The sequence below is a fragment of the Cyprinus carpio genome, chromosome B15 (genome assembly GCF_018340385.1).
Source record: "Cyprinus carpio isolate SPL01 chromosome B15, ASM1834038v1, whole genome shotgun sequence".
Classification (NCBI taxonomy): domain Eukaryota; kingdom Metazoa; phylum Chordata; class Actinopteri; order Cypriniformes; family Cyprinidae; genus Cyprinus; species Cyprinus carpio.
The window spans coordinates 15,501,867-15,527,721 of NC_056611.1; the positions used below are offsets into that span (position 1 = coordinate 15,501,867).

General features: G+C 37.5%; 1 pseudogene; it reads right to left on the reverse strand.

Moving 5' to 3' along the window:
• Window positions 1-382: 382 nt before the first annotated feature.
• On the reverse strand, window positions 383-24,351 carry LOC109080995 (annotated as a pseudogene).
• Window positions 24,352-25,855: the final 1,504 nt, after the last annotated feature.

Consider the following 25,855-nt stretch of genomic DNA (forward strand, 5'->3'; position numbering starts at 1 on the left):
AATCATAACAGTGATTACTGACAAGCCTTAAAGGACACACCCCTTAAAAGATATTTTAAATAATGTGGGCAACCAAACAGTTGCTGACCTTTCATAGTAAGGAATAAAAATACCATTGAAGTCAGTCCAGACTGGAAACTATTTTAAATTGTTTTCAGTAACTTAAATAAAGCTAAAACAAAATACAAATATTAGATGAAAAACTAAAAGTAAAGAAATAATACTAAAACAACACAGATCTGGACATAGTGTATGAACTTTTTCGTATTTATCTTAAAACTTTTAGAAATTTACTGCCGAATGGCCTTACTATTAGCATCATTATATAATATTATTATTTTTATATAATAGGAGAATATTAAATAATTTCAGGACAAAGATGTTAATTTCATATTTATTTTATTGAGTGATGTTGTGGAGATATTGATATTTGATATCATCTAAAAGAACACTAAATGGTACTTGGCAAATTTACTGAACTTTTTTCAATCTTAAGTTCTTTCAAAAAAATATAGAGTAATCTATTCATAATAGCACTAATAGAAAATAGGTAAACAGCAATCAAAACAATTATATTTGCTATAAAGATAAAGTGTTATTAAATGTTAACGACTAACAAGCATAATATTTCTCTAAAATAATAAAGCCACTATGAGCAAAAGCTTACATACGTCTCAATATGTATGTGCTTTATAATGATAAAACACAAATGAAGAGACATAAACATGTATGAAATAACTGGAAACCTACAAGACAATAAGAAAATTAAAGCTTTCAGCTGCATAACTATTTATGCCAATCCAATATAATAGCGCAGAGTTGTATACTGAATTGGTGTGAAGACATCTGTTGTCTCTTCTGCAGTGTCACTCTTTAGGCACAGTGATTAAAGTATTCTGCTTCAGACCGCTCACCTGCAAACAAGATTACAAAAAAGCTGCAAAGGTGCCAAGACTTAAATGTGTATAAATATGTATTGCGTAATTTAGACTTACTCGTCTCGTAATAATCATAGACTTTTACAACCGCTGGCTTGAGGTTTTTAACTGAGAAGATTTGTTTAATATGTAGTGTTTGGCGGATTAGCATGTTCTTTTGAACCTGTTAAATATATAAAACAAATATTCATTATAACATATGTTAGATTAATCAGTGCTATTAGGTTTTAAAACAGATTTGATAGTGATTTTAATCACACTGGTTGTCATTATAAACCACACGTTATCATTCCCACCTCTTCAAGATACATGATCACGTGGTCGTTGTTGGATTCAGCACGATGTACTGTTTTCTTTAACTGTGGAAAAACAGCACAAACTTAAAATATTAGTAAAAATTTGGGGAAATGCATAGCATTTAGTGTCCTGGATGCTGACTTAAACTGCCTCACCGCATCCAGGGAAGAGGGCTCTAGTTTGAAACCAGACAAGATTTTCATATCTACAATGACCATGTTAGAACTGTCTTGTGTCCCAGTATACCTGAACAGATAACAAAAAGTATTATAATTTAGAATATTTTCACCGCATCTTAACATAGGTGTAATCAGAATCCGCTCTACTTATGTCTAATACGACATCCAGAATTTGTCCCGTCCTGCTCTGACACAGTCCCCCAGTCCTAGCAAAGATTTGTAATGCCTTAGAATCCTTAGGAGTTGGGATATTGTAGAAAAGAGACATCTAGAGGAAAGTAAAAGAACATTAGGACATCTATTTAAGCCATAATCATAATGTGGTTTTAATTTGTTTTGCTACACTTCACAGACCTGCACAGACACACAGGTTGAGCCCTTCACTTCAATGCTGTATTTGGCTGGGACATTCTGCAGCTGCTTCTCCTGGTACAGTAACTTGTTGTGCTGATTGACATCAAAGTGGTGAGTGTCTGCTGCTGACTGTACAGTTACTGTGCTGGAGCCGTCAGAGCTGAACACTTTGGTGGCATACAAAGACAGAGCCTGAAGAGCCACCACTGTGTCCTGAGAAATAAATCTGTTCAGTAATGTGACTTTTACCCATTATTCAGCAATCAAGTCAAGTCACCTTTATTTATATAGTGCTTTTACAATACAGATTATCAAAACAGCTTTACAGTATTGAAAAGGAAAACAGTGTGTTAATAATGCAAAAGGACAATAGTTATTAGGTTTTGTTGTATATTTGCTACTAGTTATTTCAATTTTGTGGTGCCTCGCCAACTCAATCCTGGTCTAAAGTCTGGTGCAATGTTTTTTCTTTGTTATTTAAAGAGCGTGTTAGTATAGGCAGGTCCACAACGCGTGTACACAAATTCCGCTGTGTAAATAGCAAATCCGTCATGGCACGAGCGCAACTGCCTCTTAAAGGGAATGGAAGATGAGACTCTGATTGGTTTATTGCACGTTACACCCCAAAAAACACCCATTACTCATTAAGAGAATAGGGGCAACCCGTTTAGACCATGTGCCCGGGCGCACCAACCGTTTTTCCGTCATTAAAATAGCAAAAGTGGATTTGGACATGCCCTGAGTGCACCTGCGCCGTGCGCTTTACACTTTGCGTTTAGATCGTTAAAATAGGGCCCACTGTATTTTGGGACCCCTTGAAAACGAGATATTACATCTCAAGGGGTTAATCCTGATAAACAAATACATTCAAATTATCAATAGTAAACACTCAATTTTCAGTTAAAGGCAGTTCATCATTAATTGCAGACTACATACGTAAAATGATTAAGGTTTCAGTTATCACTCTGTATCTCCCAATATTGAAATTTAATGTTTCTCATGTTTCTGCAAGTCATTCTCATGTGTAAGCCTTTGTTTAGATTTCCATTTGACTGTCATTAATGCTGGGCAACAGTGTGTAAACGATCACCTAAGCAACAGATCTGCGGTTTTCTTCACCCAGAAAAAAATTATGCTTTAAATTAAACTGAAAACAACTGAAAATTGATTTGATGCATTAATTCTTAATCTTGTGAATCATGTTTTCCTCCATATTGTGTGGCCCTTTTGTGGTGAAAGTTGAAACTATGAGCAAACCATATCTGTGTTTTTATAGAGCTACACCAATACATTAAAGGGGTCATATGATGCGATTTCCATTTTTCCTTTTTCTTTGGAGTGTTACAAGTTCTTGGTGCATAAAGAAGATCTGTAAAGTTGCAAAGACTAAAGTCTCAAATCCAAAGAGATATTATTTCTAAAATTTAAGAGTCACCCACGCCCTCCTAAAATGGCTCGTTCTAACACGCCCCCACATCTCTACGTCACGATGTGGGAAGATTTGCATAACATGGCCCAAATGTTCACACAAAGAAAGAAGGTGTAACTGTTATTCTCTCTGTGTAACCCGCCGCCATGTTGTGGAGACGCTGTGTGTTTCGTTGTGAAAGCGAAACTACTTTGTTTGGCCTTCCAAAAGAGGACACAACTAGAAATCAGTGGTTAAGTTTACAACACTGTTCCAGAACAGTTCAACCCAAATATTTAGATGTGTGCAGCAAATTTTATGGAGAATGAGGACTGTTTCCTGAAACAGTAGCCTACAATGCATCTGTGGCACAAAGCCTGTTTCTATAAAGTAGGGCAATTCCAACTTTATAAGGACAGTCTGGTGCTTCTGACTCACAGCCTGTAAGTACGTTTTTTTATATTTAAAGAATTTGCCACTGACTATTCAAACGCGAGTATTGAGCAGTGCAGAGTAGCGCTTGTTGTTTATTGTTTCTCCGATAACAAATGCAGACATGGTTGTAGCGTGAACCAGACAAATTAAAGATTCGATCGGGAGCCTGGTTGAAACATCAGCCGAATTCCACAGAAAGGCAGGATGTTGTAAATCAACTCCTAGCACCACAGTCTGATGCAAGATAACTAACCAACTCTTTCACAGAACAGCTTTCAACATTAACACCATTAGAACAATTATTGACAATTTCAATTCGAAGAAGAGATTGTCTAATTTGGGGCAAGTAATCGAAGAAATGGACAGTTTGAACCTCACATGTAAAGCCATGAGAGTAAACAAGATCGTTGGATTGACTTCCCCCCACCTAGCAAAACCAGACTGAAATTCCTAAGGAGACCTGTTAACCCCTCTGGTCTTCACAGGACATATCCTTTCTCCCCAGAATGGCACAGAGAATGCCTTCCAATGCATATATGCACCAAAATGAACTCAAAAAAGACTTCTAAATGGATATCAGTCCATTGCTCAACTCCATATCATACATGAAGCCACACATTTGATTTTAATGTTTCTAATCACTTATTGTGTATGTCTTTTTAAATAACTCTTGAATAGCTTAAGGGATCATATTCATGTTTAGTATGTGTGTGTTCGAATATTCTTGCTTGAAACGTTTCTGACCATCAGTTATTTGTCAAATGTATCATATTCTTGTTATAGGAATCATGTCCAAATTATACCCTGCAAGAGCGGGAAAATTCGGACCACGGGCTTGATAAGATAACATATGATTTATGAATGGGTGGGACAAACATCGGAACACCCTGAGAAAAGACAATATCTAATTGGTCAAGACAACATTTGAGGTGTGGCCAAAAGGCCAGTTTAAATACTCAGGACACCATCAAATTATGCTTTTAGCTTTGCTTGTAGTTTAGCTTTTAGTCATGCTTTGTCATCACTTTTAGCGTTCTTTGAGCGCCGTTCCAGCGTGCTTCGGCCTGCACGCCTGCTGCTACTTAGCCACGATGAGAAGAAACACCACCTAGTCTCGTCAAACTTTACTTCTTTTCTATTCCGTTTGAGAGTTTCGTGTTCTGAGTTAAGTTTTGTAACGCCGTGTCTCCGAGTCTGACCTCGCGTGCCCGTCTGAAACTTCAGCCAGCCTACAACTCCGCATCTTCAGCCTACGCCCAACCACGGGCTTCCCAAGACGTCACTTCAACGACTACTGAACTTCCAGCCAATCAGCAACTTCGGGAAACCCCCTTTTCAGCGACAACAAAGGGAACGCCGTTAAACAGGCAACGCAAGTAACCTCCAGACTCACATCTGTACTGGTGTTATCTTATATAATTTTAACCTCATTGAGGAACTCAGTGCGAGGGTTAATTAAGTGATTAATGGTTGTTCATCATGTCTATGCAATTTCACGTATTGCTGTAAACTTGGGATTTCACATTTTCATTCTCTTAAACTCATTCTTTCCTAACGTTCTATCCTCCTGCAACTTGTGTGAATGTGTGTGTGCGTGTGCTTATGTGTTAGATTAGTTTATATGTCTTAGATTTATCTAATAAAGCCTTATTTATATTGAAAAGAGAAGTATCTTGTGTTTTGTGCTCACAAGTTAATGTCTTACACTGCCGATCTTGTTACTGTGCTAATTAATAGTGTTTTCACTATACTTTGGATATTAATATCCAGCGCAGATTTGATGTTAAACGGCTCGTTCAGTGAATCGCTGGCCGTTTCAGTGATCAGCCCTGAAACAGTGATTCTGTTCAAATTCCCTTTAAAATCTTAAATGATTCCCTTTGAGCTAAATTGACCTGTTTCCCTTACATGGTTTTATGTTTATGCAGCGCAATATGCAACACAACGCGTAAAAAGACAGTATAAGTCATTATAATCAGTAATTCTGTCCCCACTGGATGCAACAAATGCCTTGTTTGTAATGGGTTTTATTGGTTTTGTCTCATCGCTTATTACATAAAATTTATAGTTACTAAAAGTCACTTCAGTCATTTTTAATTTGAATTGCTTTGACTTTAAATCATTTTTCCTTGTATTATTTCTGAACTGAAATTGTATTAGACAAATTTGTAAAAGATGTAGCTGTAGTTCAAGCATTTTTTCTGCAAAGGACAAGTAATTTGTTTTTGAACATTTACATCGTGTAACAACTTCATGTGTGGTGCACTTGGAGTAGAATTTTCTGTAGCTAGAGGATTAATAAAGAAAAAGTCACTTGAATCATGTTGTAATTACATTTTGCCATATCGCCCAGCCCTATGTAACAGTACAAGGTCATCTGAAGGACAGCGAGTACTGAACTCGCTGTCAGTCATATGTTTGATTTGAGTAGTTTGAGTCACCTGTGTGGAGGAGAATCCTCCATAGGCATTCTGCTGCTTCACAAGCCAGCTGACAATCCTGTTAGCAAATCCCAGATCAGCTGAAGTGAGTGAATCTGCAGTGAGAACAGCTAGCAGCACATATGAGCTGATCTCCACGGCCAGAGAATCAGAGTCATCAGATCCAGACTGAGTCCAGTGGAGACGAGATCCTTTAAAAAAGATTTGGGATCCATGATAAATGAGATTTACACTTCAAAGTGTGACAATCACAACTTATTACAGAGCTCTTACCTTCTGAAATCCCAATGTCCATTAGCTTTTTTAAAAGATAGTCTCGAGTCACTTTGTCTTTAGCCAGACTGAAAGTGTAGGCGATCAGAGCAGTGGTGTAAGTGTTTCGGTTATCACCAACAATACGCTTTAAGTATGAAAGACCTTTGCTCACAGCAGAATCCTACAACAGAAACAGTGCAGGTGACAAATATATAAGAGCCTTCTAAAAAAGTACAGTTTGTGCTTGAAAACATGTAGTAGGCTGTACTGACTGTAACTGATGTGTTCAGCTCGAGTAGTGATGCAGTTATATAGGCAGTGATGGTCACATTGTCACTTACACCCCCCTAAAATACACAGATAACAAATAAAGGCATCTATTATGAAAATGTTAATTTTTAAATAAGATTTTTGTAACAAGAAAAACGACCTTGAGAAGCAAAATTGCTTTAGACAATATATTTTATTTTTCTATATTATTTGTATACTGTTTTGTTCTGCTTTATACTATGGAATAAGAATGAATAAATGCTCTTAATTAAAAACATATTCTTTGAAAACAACTTATATTAACAATTTGTATATTAAATATCTTGTTTTAAGAATGTTTAGATATTTTTAGTGCTAAACTGATTAGTTTTTTTTTTCACAGAAAACAAATGTTAATTGATTTATATTGAACATTAACATTTTTATATACTTTGTAATATTTTTTACCTTCATTCTGTTATTGAAGAGTTTTCCCCTGCTCTCATATAAACCATCTGGTCTTTGGTGGCGTATCAACCATTGCTTTGAATTCTGAATTTTTTGGGGGTCAATAAAGATGTAACGCTGTGCTTTCCCGAAAGTCCTCAGCACAAATGCAGTAAGCCTGTTAGTTGAATACAATTTAATGCTTTTATTCAGACTCATCTGAAGATTTGTAATGTGGTTTTTAAGATTTATTACAATATTTTAATTTGAAATAATATTCATTGCTGGACATTTGGGTTTTGTGCAATGGTTAAATTATGAGGTTAAAACAGTTCATACCATGTATTTCCTTCTCCCTTTCTAAATGTAGTATATGATCCATCCATGTTCTCATAGTTGAGTTGCTTTTGATACCCTGTTCAATATTTCGTTTCAGATTGTTCTCATCAAATGTACTGAAAAACATTTTAAGCAGAATGAAATGATTCTGAATGGCATCTCACCGCTCTTAAGGAAGCCGGTGGCTCTCTCTCGGATGGCTGAGGTAAGCTGTTCTGTGTTTTCCAGATATTGCAGAATGTAAATATTGGGAGAAAGAACTGCAATGTTTTGTTCTCCACAGCCGTACGGCATCTGTAGTAATCCGTCAAGATTCCTCAGTGCACGACCCAATATGTCTCCTGCAAGAGGACATGTGATTGTACATTTCTACTTTACAAATATTTACAAAACGGTATTGATTTTAAGTTATGGCTTTTTTCTTCACCAATCACTGAAACAGCAGCTTTTCCTGATCCCTCTATCATATTTTTGGGAAATTCTAGATCCACTTCCTCCAAGAGGTTTTGCCCTGTAAATGAAGGCAAAAGAGCAATTCATAAAGTTGGAAGCAGATTTAAAATGATCTTTTTGAAACACTGTATATGGCATAAAAGTTCACAAACATTACATTTGGGACAAAGCAGCCAGCTGTGGCTGTTAGTCTTTTCAATTCCTTCAGCCTGAGGAACACAGGTTAATGTTAGCACAGTTTAGCAATTATATACAATATAACAATATAACAATTATATTTTTTTGGTCATTAACTGCAATAACTTGCATTAATGCATTGTATTTGCATAATACATTTTTACCCACATTTACACGCAAGCTTTGTGTGACTGTGTCAATGCGTCCTCTCTCTGGCACGCTCACAATCTCATTGTCACACACAGTCTGGGACGCCTCTGCCTCTGCACTGACTGTAATATTCAAGACTCCTACAACACAAGACACGTATGTGAAGATACAACAGACACAAACACTGAGAAACAATGATTCAGACTGGAAAACTCACCAAGAACAGAAGGAGTGAGGATCCATTTAAAGGTTTTTCTTTCATTAGCACACAAACAGGATGAATACTGATCGTCAGAGGAGGCTTTGAGAGTGTAGTCTGAGGAAGGAGCTGGAGTCACTTTAACCTGTCAGTCAAACTCACATGATTAGTGGCAGTGGCAGCTGGTGCTAAAAATTTTTTTGGAGGGCGCAAACAAACTGAATCACAATGCTAATGCAAAAAAAAGAAATGAAATTGTTAAATAACCATTTAACAAGTGACATAATGGACCCTTTTCACATTTCCGGGTTTCATGGCAGGGGAAGTCGTCATAGTTGGGTTCAGGAGTACCACAAATATTATTATTTTTTGCATTCGCATTTGCTCAAATAGCAAAAGAAAAACTTCACGAACCACGACTTTCAAAAAGAAGATTTTTTTTAGAGAGAGACTGATAATGGCACTGCCATTCAGAAGAGAGAACAATGTCAAATTTACTGTCCCTCCAATAGACACTGTATTACAAACACACTCGCATTAGCCTTAAAGGGATAGTTCACCCAAAAATGAAAATTATGTCATTAATGACTCACCCTCATGTCGTTCCAAACCCGTGAGACCTCCGTTCATCTTCGGAACACAGTATAAGATATTTTAGATTTAGTCCGAGAGCTTTCTGTTCCTCCATTGAGAATGTATGTACGGTATACTGTCCACGCTCCAGAAAGGTCATAAAAACATCTTCAAAGTAGTCCATGTGACATCAGAGGGTCCGTTAGAATTTTTTGAAGCATCGAAAATACATTTTGGTCCAAAAATATCAAAAACTACGACTTTATTCAGCATTGACTTCTCTCCCGGGTCTGTTAGGAGCGTGTTCACAACACTGCAGTTTAGTGATATCCGGTTCGCGAACGAATCACTCGATGTAACCGGATCTTCTTGAACCAGTTTACCAAATCGAACTGATTCGTTTGAAACGGTTCGCGTCAACAATAAGCATTAATCCACAAATGACTTAAGCTGTTAACTTTTTTAACATGGCTGACACTCCCTCTGAGTTCAAATAAACCAATATCCCGGAGTAATCCATTTACTCAAACAGTACACTGACTGAACTGCTGACCGAGCCAGATAACGAACGAAACATTGACTCGTTCTCGAGTCAAGAACCGGTTGCATCGGTTTTCGGATCACCGGTAGTGATGGGAAGTTCTGTTCTTTTCCGCGAACCGGTTCTTTCCGACAGTTTGATTCAATAAACCGGTTGCCGAAAACGGTTCACCAGTTCTTTTGCGCTCGACGTAATGACTTCATTGGCGATGATTGCCCTTGATTCAGGTTTACCCGCGCTCATAACATTAGCACAGAATCAGTTCAGAATCAATCACCAAAAGAACCAGCTCGGTTCAGACGCGCTGTGTGTCAGTCTGCTTCACGCTGAATCACGCATGCGCAGTATCATCAGCTCCTCGGTTCTCGAACCGGACGCGTCCGACAAAAATGGTTTTTGACTCGAGAACGAGTCAATGTTTCATTCGTTATCTGGCTCGGTCAGCAGTTCAGTCAGTATACTGATTGAGTAAATTAATTACTCCGGGATATTGGTTTATTTGAACTCAGAGGGAGTGTCAGCCATGTTAAAAAAGTTAACAGCTTAAGTCATTTGTGGATTAATGCTTATTGTTGACGCGAACCGTTTCAAACGATTCAGTTCGATTTGGTGAACTGGTTCAAGAAGATCCGGTTACATCGAGTGATTCGTTCGCGAACCGGATATCACTAAACTGCAGTGTTGTGAACGCGCTCATAACAGACCCGGGAGAGAAGTCAATGCTGAATAAAGTCGTAGTTTTTGATATTTTTGGACCAAAAATGTATTTTCGATGCTTCAAAAAATTCTAACGGACCATCTGATGTCACATGGACTACTTTGAAGATGTTTTTATTACCTTTCTGGACGTGGACAGTATACCGTACATACATTCTCAATGGAAGGACTGAAAGCTCTCGGACTAAATCTAAAATATCTTATACTGTGTTCCGAAGATGAACGGAGGTCTCACGGGTTTGGAACGACATGAGGGTGAGTCATTAATGACATCATTTTTATTTTTGGGTGAACTATCCCTTTAACTAGTTTATTTGTAATTTGATGCAAAGGTGATATGATACAAAGTATAGTGTTTATAAGAATATATAGTACATTTCATTTATAAATGTACACACATATATATATATATATATATATATATATATATTTAAAACTTTCAAGGATTTACAATGCTGATGACTGTTAAATGCGTCATCACAGTCATGTGAAAAGGGTCCACAATGAATCATTACTGCTTAAAAATTCAACTGTTAAAGCATAAAATAAGATACCGAATCAGTGAGTTTAATGTGGGTGTATGATCACTAAAGTAATCATTAAGCATTTGTAATCATTCAAAAAAAAAAAAAAGCCATTTATATTAATGTGATTCAGAGATGAAGAGAATAAGGGTGCTACACTGATTTAGAGAGACACAGAGGAGAGGAATTGTTGAAGAAAGTCGTTATTTTTGTTTTCTTTATGTACAAAAGATATTCTCGTCACTTCATAATGTTACGGTTGAATCACTGATGGCAGATGGAGCATTCTGACTATGTTTTTTTTTTTATACTTTCCTGGACCTTGACAGTGTTATTTATTTGGCAGTCTATGGGACAGTCTCAAGCCTCCTGGTTTTCTTCCAAAATATCTTAAATTGTGTTCTGAAGACGAACAAAGCTTTTACGGGTTTGGAACGACATGGGGGTAAGTGATTAATGATAAAATTTTAATTTTGCAGTGGAGTAACCCTTTAATAGGTGCTAACATTACAACATGTTGAATAGTATGACTAAATAATGCAATTGTATTATTTTTTTGCAATACTGTATATTTAACTTAGTTTTAACATGTTGAAGAGGCTTCTTCCCTGGCTAAATTAATGGGGGCAACACCCCCTATTGACCAGCTGATTAGTGCCATATTTAATATGATTGGATAAGACTGAGTCTGAAGTCTCACCATGATGCACTTGGACAGATAGTTGAAGACAGTGGCCTTCAGCTCAAAGATCTCCCCACGGATGATGGAGTAAGGCAGAGAGAGATCCAGGAAGAAGGGCTGGAAAACTGTCAGCTTAGCAGGAGGAGCCAGACCCAGACCTTTGGAGGACAGACAGAAGGCCTCCGTCTCCCAAGAGGTGATGGTGTCAGGAACCGTGACAGGAACCTGAGCTGATCCAGAGTCCCTGAAGGGAAATGTGCACAAATATCACAAATATTTTAAGTTGGTGGGTAGCACCTTCAGACTTTTAACTCATCATTCACTCACCCCATCTCCACAAGTTCCCAGATCCAAGTTTCTGGGAAGAATGTGCGAATGGTTTCTTCAGGAATGAGAGGTGTGTTCTCAATTCCTGTGCCTGGGATCCATGCAGATCCATGAAATTGACCATTGACCAAAAAAAAAGAATAAACAAGGAAAACTTGAACCACTCCATTATGTACTGTAAGTATTTATTATTATTATTATTATTATTATTATTATTATTATTATTAGTGATGTTGTTGTATTTTACAGAAAACAATACTATTATTTATGAATGTCTTAATTTTTGCTTTTTAAATGTGGAAAACCGCAGGGAGAATCTCATGTTTTTATTCATTTCTATACTATTCTCATTAAAATTTTAGGAAAATGGTTTTGAGCATTAACTGCAAACCCAGCTAATGTATCTAAACTTTCGGTTAGCTTTCCTTCTTACGGGCATTTATACTCTATAGCCTACTCTCTAAATCTATTTGTTTTCAATTTGCCCTGTTTTACACCCAAAATAGACTATAATTTTTAAATAACTTGTCTATTAACCCTATCTTTAAGCTAGTGTATCTCATAAGATGAACATTCGAACCATTGAGTATTTTATCTTTGCAAAATTATTAGTAATTGCACTTTCTGTCAGTAGTTTTCTGTGAGGGGTACTTTTTTTTTTTTTTTACATTTTTAATTATAGCTTATATACTATTTTAACTTATAGGCTAGGTCATTCACTTTGCATTCATAGTGTTGCTATTATGACATATCTTGAATTAAAATTTGGGCAAGTAAATATTCATATAATGCATGTAAATCATAGACTAAAAGTAAATTTAAAGGAATGTATTTTACTGGGATTCTGCTTTGTCTATATTTAGTTATTCAATTATTCAAATAATTATAAAAATACTACTTTAAATAGTTGATTAAGCTTTTTATTTAAACATGTTGAATCTACTGCATATAGTGACACTGTCACACAGGACACATTTTAATCAACTCAATATGTATTATGATGGTTATATATATATATATATATATATATATATATATATGTATAGTGTTGGGGAGTAACTAGTTACAAGTAACTGAATCACATAATCAGTTACAGTTACTAAGAATAAATGTGTAATTAAATTACAGTTACTCATTAAATTGTTAAAAGGGTGGTTGACTGTTTTTTTTCTAGGCTGTGTTTATGGGGTGCAGTCTAACGTGTTCATGCATTGTTTTTTAAAAAACATATTATTGTTCACATAATTTACCTTTATTCCACACCAATCCGTCCCTTCTCTGACAGACGCCTTGATTATTTCCTATTTTTATGAAGCCCCTCCCCCAGAAATATGCGATGGGCTGAGATTGGTCAGCTGGCTCAGTGTGTTGTGATTCACTAAACTGCCTCTAGAGCGCGTCTGAACATCCCACCCCTCAAACTCAGAATGTGTTCCGATTGTATTGTATTCAATGACGCGCGTCCATGTATAACGCTTCTCATTGCTATGTGAAAATAAGTGTATAAATGGAACAGTTTGTTGGAGCTGACCTGACGATCTGAATGAGAGAGGGAGAGAGAGAGAGAGATGCAGAGCAGGGCAAATCGAGGAACAGTATTAAGAACCGCTGATTTAGAACACTGGTTTTGAAACTTGTGAATCCATTAGAATCGTTAGAAGACAGAATCGCGATTCATATATGAACAGATTTTTAAGTGCGCCAATAGTTTTTTCTTCCTCTTTTCTAAAGCAGCACAACATGGCCTCGCCCCATTTGTTGCGTGTTCCCAGGGGTGGGGTTTATCTGGGTTCGTGATGTAACGGACCCAGGAAGAAGCTCGTTGTAGTCGCTTTCCAGCCATTTTGTAGGCATTAAACTGCCAGAATTTTAAAAGACAATAGATATCTCCATTTGCATTGAACTTTCAGCGCTGCATCTTTGCAGATATTGTTAATGCTCAAAACAGCAACATTACACACTAACTAATGTTAAAAAAGTGAAATTGCAATCAACCACACCTTTAAAGATTACAAAGGGGTTACATCTGAATTTTTTTCACACATACCCCTACATACAGATTTAATTGATTTCTTTCCCAAATTGCATTGACTGCTCTAAAATATGAGACACTAATGTTTCAGGAGTTTAGAACACAGAATAGGACACATTTATACGATGACTTTTATTTCTTATTTGGTTTTATGTATATGTATATTATGTATATTAATCTTTTTATTTAAGATTAACTGTTAGATGCCCATGTTTTTTACTGTCATAGCTATGCAAAGATTTGATTTCAAAAACAGTATTATAGATATTAGACTATTTCTTGCTATGGTTTAAAATATATTTATTAATGTAATTAAAATGATGCCCTTGCAATTTCACAATTGCCCCAACTGGTTTTATATACTAGTCACAAGTGATTTTTAGTAGCGTTTGGTGCTTGACAAGTGTTAATTTTGAACCTGAGATACTAAGGGTGTCCTGTACACAATTGCTAGACTATATGGTGCCACAATGCAGTCAGAAGCAATCCATGTATCAAATATCCATATATTTGAAAATGCACCATTTCACAGTTTTAGTAATTGTTTTGTGCCATTTTGAGATTCACATGGGTCATGTTTCTCCGATAGGAAAAAAAAAGAGTAAATATATATAAACAGGGAGAAATCATATTCCTGACCTCGAGCTGAACCTCCTGGACCCATTGGACCCATTGGACCTGGTGGACCCATTGGACCCATTGGACCCACTGGACCCGGCATACCTACAACTCCTGGCTTGGCATCTGGATATGCTTGAGGGCAACCAAAATCCATAAAACCATAACCTGTATTTTCAACAGAACATTTATTATTAGAGTTTATTTTTAGAACATGTCCATGGTGTATACATATATAAAGAGAGAGAAAGAAAAATATACAGATTTCTTACTGTTGCACATTTCCGTTCTGTGATAAACTACATCTTTGACTTTAATACAAGACGGCATTCTAATAATCAAATTGGTTGCCACCTTCAATCCCATGTTCATCCAGATGACAATGTAAAAAGATTAGAGACAGTCTGTTACTAAAAAAGTATTTTAGCTGCATCTGACTGCACATTTTCTTTTTGACCCAAACATTAATCAAAATGAACCTTTCAAATTACACACATTCCTCAAACCCAAAAGGTTTTAAACACTTACCCTGAATGTGTTATAGACCGCATCTGCTGTCCTCTTTGAAGGGTAATAGTAAGGGGAGAACTGTCTATGTGATCTATAGGGAGGTGAAGGAGGGAGATACCGAGGATTTCTTATGGATCTAACATTAAAGCAATCCTCTTCATCTTCAATGTCAATTGGAAAAAGCCTGATTGGAAACAGCTTAAAAATCTACAGAAGGATGGCAGAAATACAGTGATTTTGTTATTTCATTGTAAAAAGTGTCAAAACTGAAGACAGGTCTGAAACTTGAATTACTTTTTCAGCATCTAGATGTTTTCTGGGCTCTAGAATCCGGACACTCTGATCTACAGCACTGAGGCCACACAGTGAACCTGGCTGAGCTGAGATCTGGAGAATGTTTTCTTCACCAGGAACAGCTGTAGTCGGAGAAAACCGCAGTGACACCTGTGACACACAGTGGTTCAATCTTTAATTTTAAAACAAAATCAAAGTATTTCAACCACTCGTTACTACATACTATAACTAATTATTACTTATAACTACTGTAACATCTTGTCATTAGGCTGATTATTTTTTTTATAATTTTTTTACAATAAAAACAATATTATTTTGTTGATTTTTTTTAGTAGTTTTTAAATTTTTTATCACACATATATTTTTTTTTTGTGTGTAGATATGTAATAAGTGGGATAATGTACAGTCAGCTGGTCATTATACAAAATATACTCAATGACTGTACATTACCTTTACATACATGCAATCACCATTGTAATTGTAATAGACTCAGCCAGCACACCTTGTTTTCAAAGCATTTCTCAATTTGAAATGTTCTGGAAGCAGCTAGTACAATTTCACTGGGCGGCACACAGTATACAAGAAACTCCATCTTAGGAGCCATCCGGGCACGAACAGGAACTTTAAACATCACTTTCATAGACATTTTCATAGCCATGGTGTACTATCTCTTCTCTGGATGAAACCTGAAAAAAATAAAAATCCCAGTGAATAAAATAGCTGAACGAAAAAATGTGCAGTGTTCCGCTTAATTCCGGCACTCACCAGGTAGACTATAGTAACAGAACCACTTTCAGCAGTCTCTCCAGCAACAGTGTACTGCACGGTTACTGAGATCTCCTCCTCGCATTTCAGAGGTTCCTCTAGAGCCTTTATAACCAGCTGACTCACTTTTGCTGGGCTTTCTTTGGGTTTTAATTGCAGAGTTTTGCGTGCAGAATCAAAATGGTATGGAGTACTAAACTGATTGTTTGATGAAGCACGTGCCTGTCAGGAGCAGATCAATAAAACATGGTCAGAAAAACCAGCTGCAACTGACTAAAATAAATACAGAAATAACTGAACCCTTAAGGATTTGCACTGATGAATGAATATCACCACTGCAACCGTAAAGTGAAGCATTTATTTCAGCAGTACTATGTTTGAATTAATCTATTATAGATTGTTTAGAATGGAAAGCATCTGCTAACATACAGTACACACATACAAATGATAAGCTCACCGATACATAAATAGATGTACGTATCGCAAGGGATGTATCAATTGTGAAATCGGCCAACCCATTGATGTCTGTGGTAAGTTCCTGAGACTGAGACAGGGCATGTTCAACAACAACCTTAAAGTAAGGAAATGGGGTTCCTTTGGAGAACTCAACTTTAACCTGGTGGAAAAAAAGAACCTCATTAAGGATATATGTTAGGCAAAGATACATTTTATTAACATAACAACCACCTATTTTTATTAAATTAATTAATATTTTATTTTAATCATATATTTTATTTATTCTAATAAAATGCAATTAACACTGTAATGCAATCAATAATATTTGTGAATAATAATTTATGCAACTAAGTTTCAATTGAACAGTGTGCACCTTTGCTTGTATGACTGATCCTTTCTCAAAAAACTCCGGCAGGTCAATAAATTTAATGCTACCAATAGTATAGGTCAAAATCATATTTTCAGTCCTTTCCATTGAGATGTCTGGAACACAAAATATGGTGAAATCATAGGAACAACCCATCAAGTTTGCACAATTGTATTTTGCTTTATCAGTGATTGAGCTATTTTGTTTTCATGTCTGTTACAGCACACACACCTGTCCCCTCCTCAGTTACTGATGCAGTAAAATCAAGAGACTGTTCCCTGTAATACATTTCCGATCTTTTAATAAAGACTGACATGGGAAACATCTCAGAGACACAGCCAGTCTCATTCAGCTAGAAAAAATAAATGATAATTCTGAAATAAATACTAGTAGTTACTACTACTACTACTACTACTAATAATAATAACAATAAAACCAGATTTAGTCATACTTACTACTGCTGACCTATTAACACAGAGTGGAGTTTGATACTGAGAGGCATAAAATGGAATGGTTTTGCAGAGTCCCATCTTCACACTACCTTGTACAGGATGTCCATGGGTGTATCTGTTGAAGACATACTGTATATTAACTGATCTTCCTGCTTAACAAAAGGTGTTCATATTTTATGCTCAAATCACCTCACCTCCCACATACCCCCAGCTTTACTTCCTCTTCATTCGCTCTTACTGTCTTTGGCTTGAGTAATTTCACTTCGAATTTCGGTAGAACTAAATCATAAAGGAAGTTGTGATGTTAGCCATTTTAGCAAAGACAAAAAGCCAATAAAACTGATTTTTTTTAAACCAAAAAATAAAGGTTCTATTCTCCTGAAGCGCTTGTAGTGTGTACAGTTTTGCCACACTGTGAACTTTAAACTGTGGAAACAATAAAATGGTGCTATAGCATTGTAATCGAGGGTTGACACCAAATGGTCTGTTGTTTCAGGACCCTTGTTCTATGGGAGCATTGTGAAAACTCCCTTTATGGAACATCTTTGTTACTTGTGTAACCCTCGTTCCATGAAGGAGGGAACGGAGCCGTCATGTCATGATCGAGGAATTCGGAATCTCACCAGAGAGGCTAATCTACTTTGAGTGTAAACTAAACAAGCCAATGCATGTGATATTTGCATGTGATATTTGCATCTGAGTGCCACGCTCTGCAGCATGGGTATAAATAGGCAGCAGGTGAAATGCATAATTGTGTTTTCACTGAGGAGCCAATCCCGTGAGCCAGCCACTTAGCAGTGGTACAGCAGCTGTGGTGACGGTACGTGATGTCTTTGTTCCCTCCTTCAGGGAAATGAGGGTTAGTTCAGTTGGTCACTTTCTATCTCATGTCATGACTGATGAATTGGGAATCTCTATCAAAGTGCCACTGATGCTGCCCCTTCCAGTGCTCTGCATAAGCCTTCTGATCCCTCTATAGATGGGAATGGTCTTATGCAGAGAAGGTTAATCACTGCTCTTCCTACACACTCCACTCTGTGAGACTTTACTGGGAAAGCGTTCCCCTTCCATTGGAAAAGGAACTCTGCAGAAGCCACATCTTCCACAGGGAGGTTCTAAGTGGAATTCAAACATGGGGCTATATTTTCAAGAATACAGTAAATGAAGACAAAATAAACACATTCTATGATGCAGCAAGCCAACCCTAAGCCAGGACCTCTTGGTGCTTCTACCTGTTTGAGGTGAGAACATGGAAGGATACCGGCTCAACACGAAGGCTATAGAATCTAGCTAACATGTTGAGGGTCGTCCAGCCTGCAGTCCTACAAATTTCTGTCAGTGAGGCACCATGTGGCAGCGCCCAGGAGGATGAAATACTCCAGGTAGAGTGAGCTCGCAACCTAAGTGTGAAGGGCATGCTTTGTGCTTGGTAAGCCAAGGCGACAGCATCCGCTATTCAGTTGGCCATCCTCTGCTTGGAGACAGCCTTCCTCTTCTGATGGCTTCTGACAAAGAGCTGCGCTGAGGTCCTAAAGCTTTGTGTTAGGTCCAAGTACAGTCGCAGAGCGCAGACAGGGAGAGCAAAGCTAGGGCTGGGTCTGCCTTCTCCAGGGGCTGCGCTTGGAGGTTCACCACCTGGTCCCTGATTCACCACTCGATGAACAGGTTCAACTTCAAGGTGTAAGCTTGTCTCATAGATGGTGCTCTTCTTCCTCCCTGACTTTGCACCGTGTCTGTGCAAGTAGGCTCAGTGGGGGAACGCATATTTGTGTAGGCCCTAAGGCCAGCTGTGTGCCAGAGCTTCTGTGCCGAGTGTTCCCTCGGACAGGGAATAAAACAGCTGGCAGTGAGAGGTGTCTGGAGAGGCAAACAGGTCTACCGTTGATGTACGCAATAGGTCGCAGTGTTGTCTGTATGAACCAATATATGTTTGCCCTGTAGCAGCTTACACTACATGCCTGCTGTACGTGGCCCCCCAGCTGGTGGCAGAGGCAACTATTAATACCACAGCCTGCCTGGACACCTGTTCTAGGGGCACTCCTGCCCGAAGAAACGAAGGTTCCACCCACAGGCTAAAGGTTTGGCGACAGGCCATTGCAATTTTCAACTGTTAAAGTGCCGCATTACCACACTCATCTCAGGACCTGGCCATGAAGCCAGTGCTGAAGAGGTCTCATTGAAGCAAACAGAGGGGTTTTACTGTTGCTGCAGCTTCCATATGCCCCAAGAGCCTCTGAAAAAATTTCAGTGGCACTGCTGACCTGTTCTTGAACAAATTCAAGCAGCTCAACACTGACTAAGCACGTTCCTCTGTGAGGTATGCTCTCTGTTCGACCGAATGCAGCTCCATCTCGAGAAAAGTGATCCTCTGCACACGGGAGAGTTTGCTCTGTTATGATCAGGTGTGACGTCGAAAGTGACCAACTGAAAGGGAACCATTATTTTAAAGAGCATACTGTAAAAGTAAGCTAATACTCACCATACTCCTTAACATGAATTGTTTTTGTAATTGTTTGTTTGCTAGTCTCTACAAAAATCTCATATGAACCAACAAGTGCCTCCGGATTCAGCGTATGGGATAGTTGCAGAATCTTGCCATGGGTTGATGTGGCATTAATCCACTGATTAATTCGGTTCATTCGATTGTCCTGCATATATAAGAAGGCATTAAAGACAAACAACATGGCAATAACAGGGACGTTTATGCAGCAGAATATGTCTGTGAAAGGGGGAAAACAAAAAAATGAAGTTTACCTGCAATGTTATGAGTTTGTACTGTGGATGAAAATGCATAAAATTAGGCCTGGTTTGCATAACACTTATTGATCAGAAATTAAATTTTAACCCATGGCTGTTTACTCTGAGGTCCAAGTCTGAAAGTGCATTTCAGGTATATCTGTGCAAACATTGATATGCAAACATGACCAATGAGGTCAGCTAAACATTCAATCAATATCATGCCACTTTACCCACAATTAAAAACTTAATAATTGCAACCTACTGTTTCATCAACTGGTTTAAAATTTAGGTCCACTGTGAAAATCCTGAACTGAACTGTAAAATTGAGGAAGACGTAAAAAATTAAGGCCAGCAAAGCATGAAAACAGACTGTGATCAGAGTGCAATGAGGCTGAATATAAAGCAAAAATACCAGTTTGTCCAGGATTGTAGATTTGTTTATCTGTTTGAATTATTGTAAGTGGATTATATGACATGAATTTGACTTTTCTCTTTTCAATCATTTGAGTGTTTTCCCCTTGAGCTTCCACTTGGATCTCCTGCACTGAATCAGTCTCAGGAGCCTGTTGAACACATGCAGTTGTATTACAAATCAGTATAATCTCTTAAGAGATCAAGTTTATATTAATATATTTTATATTAAAATAATTAATTAAAAAATATTTTTTAATTATTGTTTTCCCAGTCTCGATAGACAATATTTTTTCATAACAATATTACAAATGACAAAATAATTTCTGGAATTCATGGTGTTGTATGCATAGAATGCAAAAATTTCTTCTATATCTACAACATTTACAAATGCAGTTTGTAAATGGATATGTTGTTTTAAACAACCCCAGTAGATCATTCACTGAATAATAAAAATGTAATAGCAGGCCTGAAAGTCAAAGCAGCGGTGGAATTCCTTCTCAGTTCTCTCCTGTAGAAGTGTTCTCTTCTGGTTAGAGTAAACCAGAGAAATAGTAAGCTGCAGATTTTCTTCTGGTTTTAGAAGGCTTACGCATAGTTTAGCCTCCGAGCCTGATCTTATAACACCTGGAAATGTCACCATGAATATTCTGCAGAAAGAAAGTACATGTGCTTAATAACCCCATTTTTAATGTGTAAAACTAATGATAGTTATTCTGAGATAAGAGCATGCATACAAACACATATGTAAGGGTATACAAATGAAGATTATATTTAACAAAAAAAGGTTCTAACACTTACGGCCTAGAGGTTCCTTGATAGACAGAAATCAGTAAAACACATGTTATTAATATTACTCTTTTGAGTAACACAAGAAAAAAAGCCATCATGAAGGGATGTGAAGAACAAGAAGTGTGTACAAATGTTTAAACCTTTTACAAACACAGTTTTTGTTTATTTGACTGGTCACTTGACCTCAGTGATGATTAACTGTAGGTTACTAACATAACCCAGGTTCTCTGATAACATGAATGAGGTATCTCTCTATGCAAATCGTCTCGGACGTGGCCAATCCTGGAAGCACCAATTACACCACATCTGTCAATTGACAGACCAATCAAGTCCCGCCTTCCCAATATATATCACTGCGTAACGGTCCCTACCTCATTCTCAGGATATCTCTTTCCCATGCTAGAAGGGAAATGTGATGAGACACCTCACTCATGTTACCAAAGAACCAGAGTTACACGAGTAACTTAAAGTTCTCTTTCAAAAATTCATTCGGTATCTCACTATGGGATATAGGCAACTCTGGTATTGTATATATGCTGTCCAAAGCAGGCATGTCAACCAACTCAGTGATGTGTGATAACATAAGAATGCAAGCCCTCCACTATTCACAGAATAGAATGGAGAAATGTGAAAAATAAAACATCTGTATGATTGTTTTTTTTTACACACTTAAGGTGGAATGGGCCAACGATGGCTCTGTAACATCCAGCCTATAAAATATGACAAAAGTGTGTCGCCACTGCACAAATGTCTTGAATTGAAACGCCCTTAAACAATACCCACAAGGTGGCCAAACCTTGGGTACTATGAGCCCTCAGCCCCTCTGGAAGACTAAGACCCATGCTATTATAACCCAATATGTTAGCTTCTACTACCCAGTGGGACAGGCGCTGGCGAGAAATAGGTTTACTATGAGAATCAGCCCACGAGACAAATAGCTGATTACTATTCCGCAGCACTTTGGTTCTGTTTCATCACAACGCAATACACAGACAAGGCACAAAGAATTAAGCCGTGCTTCTTCGGGCCCAAACGACAAAGCATGAAGTGCACTAACCCGTTTTGCAGTTGAAAGAGCCAGTAATAATGTGGTCTTTAGCAAAAGGAGCTTCAGATCGCTGCTGTCTATAGGTTCGAAAGGTGTACGAGATGAAGCGTTAAGGACCAAGGACAGGTCCCACGGTGGAATCAGTGTGTGCACCCCTCAAAAACCTGTACACAAGCGGGTGTCGACCCATAGTGTTATTGTCAATCCCCACATGACACACAGAAATAGCCACGAGATACACCTAAACAGTTGAAAATGCTCTGCTTTTATCCAAAAGTTCTTGCAGAAACCACCACACATCTGTGACAGAAAGAGAAAAGGAACAACGTGCTTAAGTGTGCACCCCTGCTAAAAAACATTCCATTTCCTATCGTAAGCAGAGTGCGTTGAGGCAGCCCTCGTGTTCTGAATTGTCTCGATCACCCTCTGAGGCAACCCAGTATAATTTAAGTTTAACCTCTCATGGGCCAAGCCTAAAGAGCAATTTTGTCCAGGGCAGGGTTGGATGAGAGGAGGTCTCTGCGCAGTGGGAGAAGCCAGGACTGGTCAGCTAAGATCTGCATTATCTCCATCAGCCACAATTTCCCATTTCGGGGCAATCAGTATGACTGAGTGACTGCAATCTCTTACCTTTTTTAGAGTTGGTACAATCAGATTTAGTGGAGGAAATGCACAAAGCAGTACATTTGGCCACATGGGCGCAACCCATAGGCAACCCATCTCTCGCTTGATACTTATGTAACGCGCACTGAGTAGCACTCAGTTCACAATTATTAAGTTACTATGTGACAACAACTGTGGTACAGCAGTAACTACGTGGGATTGCTTGGACCAGAAATCAGAAAGCACAAAACTCAAATAAGTAACAATAAACAACAATAGTTCAAAACAAAAACACAAAGATATTATAATTCAAATCTAGTTCTGTGTATCAAAATCCATTTCCAAATTTCAACATTAATCTCTGTAATTCAACCTCAGTTTCTCAATTTCATTATGTTTCTCAAATTCCAATTCAAACTCAGATTCTCAATTTCAAGATCAGTTTCTCAATTTCAAGTTCAGAAAACAGTCTTCAAGACTCTTTCTGTGTCAACCTTTGCTGGGTTTTACTGGAGAATTTAGGGGAAAATCAAAGGCAAATTCTGACAAAATGCATTATTACATTCACTATTGTTTGATATTTATACAGCCATGTTTTTAATTCATTTAACATGAAATTTTCAATACATTGTTCTTCCAGATGACCATGACTCTGTCCGTTTCAACTTTCACTAGGTTTTACTTTAGAGTTTTTGGAGAAAATTGAAAACAAAGTCTGTGACAATACATTATATCACTGGCATGCGTTTCTCGATAATGTTGCCTCTTAGTGCACTATGAAGACTGTAAAGGTATATCTTAACTAAAGGTATACCATTTCTAGGTGTGTTCCCCGAACTATACCTTATGGGGTTGCTTACAGGTATACCTTCTTATGTGCGATGTTACCAGGTGCTCTCCATGAGGGTGGTGCTGAATTGGTTGATATCGATGGATCGAGAATGGATTATTCAATCTATGCAGGAGCTGCTTCAGTGCGTTATGTGAGAAAGTTATGTTCTTTGCATTCCTGTTAGAATGCAACAAACTTGCGTGAAAATTTTACTTTTGCTTTGCAAAATGTATCATGTCAGGGAACAAAATCAGGAAAGAAAAATGTATGCCCAGAGCACACACACACAAAAAAAACCTACTCCAGTCACTGCTTAATAATTTAACAGCTGATTAAACAAAGAAAATGAAATAGTAGCATATTAATTATTGGGGTGGCACCCTGGACACTCCTCTGGCTCCGCCACTGAGTAAGGACATTGTTAAAATTTTCCATATGACATCAGTGGTTCAACTGTAATTTTGTGAAGCTATGAGAATACTTTTTTTGAGCAAAGAAAACAAAAAAAAAAAACGACTTTATTCAACAATTCTTCTCCTCCAAATCACATCTTCTGCCATTTTGGAGAGTACATCTGCAGGTAAACTTACCCTGCATTCCATTTGGAAGGGCTCATCCCTATGCCCTAATCCCTTCAAAGGGTTTACCCTCCGGAATGAGAGCTTCGAAGGGTTGAAGGGTGTAGGGGACCCAACAACTGTTTCTTGAATTGCCCATTTGCATCATCATCCCGTGCCCATATGGAGACGCTGTCATCATGGAAAGAATCATTGCAGAGAATCATGGGAGCCAAAGTGTCCAACAGTTGTTCCCTTCGAAATCCTTCATTCCGAAGGGCCCTTTGAGTTGGCCAATTTTGAGCACTTTAGTTTGAATCGACCCTTTAATATGGCGGCCATGATTGTTTTCACTCTGAAGCACCTTTCGTAGGACTATATATCCTGTTTGGAATGCACCTAATGTACGCCCATGGTGCTGCTGACATAGAAAAAACATGCGCAGTGCCTTGTTTACATGCAAACTCTGAAGCACCTTTCGTAGGAATATTTATCATTTTTTTGTTTACATGCAAAGGAATGCATGGTTAAGGCTAGATGTTATACAGATTTGTTTTAATTGGTATGTTTTAGTTTTTGTTTAGGTGTACACGTTAATAAAACACAACCTAATAGATAGAAAATGTAATTTATTGTTAGCTTCCGGTTTCACCTGTGTCCCTTCTTGCCACAACCGGAATTTCACATGCATGTGTTGTGGTACTCTTTGATAATGGCGGAATATGTAATTTTTGTTATTGGTGTATTCTATGCCCACAAAAAGTATTCTTGTTGCTTCATTAAAAAGTGGATCATACAGTAAATGTGGGTATTTGGACAGGCCCAATCAGAGAATGTGAATGAGCTAATGTTAGTTTATTTAAGCAATAAGCTTTTGAGAAGATCTAGTGCAAATGATGTGTCAGCCATTAAAAATCATATGAAATATTGATTTGAATTAGTTAGTAGAAGGTAATTGATAATAAAACTATTAATGTCATTTTTTTTGAAAGCATTCTCACCTTATGGGATTTTTACACAAGTGCCTAAAACACAGGTAGTGCACCAACCGCAAGTCAAGTTTTCAGACATGATGTCAGGAAATATTTTAATGTGACTGTATTTGTATTTAAAATGATCATAACTCAATACAAACATTCTAAGGTAAAAAATTATAATGCTTTAATTTACACAGTTATTCAAACAGTGAATAAATGATGGAGAAAGCGAGCAAAGAACATTTACATTAAAGAATATTACTCATTTCAGTTTAGCCAGAGTGTAAGCACTCAAAATTCCTGTTAAGATCAATGAAGCTGTCCACACACTGTAAATGAATATCTTACTTATATAGTTCATACACATGCACTTTGTTGCTTATGATGAGAGAATTTGCGAGTTTCAGTCTGAATTCATTCAGCATGCGCGCACTGAACAAAACTCCGAGATTTCAGCATTGACTAATCTGAATGCCTCTGGATTGGCCATTGTGTTCATAAACTCAACAGAATTGCATGTGATTGGTTTTAATGTGTAATGCTTTAAAATCGCATTAAAAGAAATATGATGTGAGCAGGTCTAAATTTAACACATAAAACCACACTTTTTATTTAATTTTTTTTTTTAATTTGTCATGTTTCAAATATTATAGTTTTATTGAAAAACCAGGGGACCCCACAAGTTAAAATTTTTGGGCTTTATGGGGGGTCCCTTAA